This window comes from Octopus bimaculoides, unplaced genomic scaffold (genome assembly GCF_001194135.2).
Source record: "Octopus bimaculoides isolate UCB-OBI-ISO-001 unplaced genomic scaffold, ASM119413v2 Scaffold_177016, whole genome shotgun sequence".
Taxonomy (NCBI): domain Eukaryota; kingdom Metazoa; phylum Mollusca; class Cephalopoda; order Octopoda; family Octopodidae; genus Octopus; species Octopus bimaculoides.
The window spans coordinates 1-480 of NW_026432788.1; the positions used below are offsets into that span (position 1 = coordinate 1).

General features: G+C 41.7%; 1 non-coding gene across 1 annotated transcript; it reads left to right on the forward strand.

Moving 5' to 3' along the window:
- Positions 1–65: 65 nt before the first annotated feature.
- Positions 66–137, forward strand: Trnaw-cca (transfer RNA tryptophan (anticodon CCA)). Its single transcript has one exon. It is a non-coding gene; the product is annotated as a tRNA-Trp (tRNA).
- Positions 138–480: the final 343 nt, after the last annotated feature.

The following is a 480-nucleotide window of genomic DNA, read 5'->3' on the forward strand; positions in this document are numbered from 1 at the left end:
TATATCAAATAAATATACAAATATAGCAAGAAGAAAATACTATTGTTTCAGGAATCGCATCGTACGGCCCTGTGGCGCAACGGTAGCGCGTCTGACTCCAGATCAGAAGGCTGCGTGTTCGAATCACGTCGGGGTCAGGAGAAGTTTTTTTTTTTAAGCCTTGTATCAATATCTATAAAACAGATGTTTGTGTGTGTGTGTACGTGAATGTGGGTTATGCACGTCCACAAATTAGCACGCATGTCGCTCCAATTTTAGGAGGACATTGTTCATGACCCTATCTGTGTTTTTGTCAACTTTTTCTCACAGAGGCACCCGCGTATAGCTGTACAAATCGATAAACTTTTACCAATTTTGAAGTTTGTTGACATGGCGAAGTCAAATCTGTGCGTACGCGCGGGAAGGAGAGAGAGAGCAAGAGAGAGAGAAAAAAGAAAGAGAGGGAGAAAGAAAGAAAGAGAGAGAGAAAGAAAGAAAGAG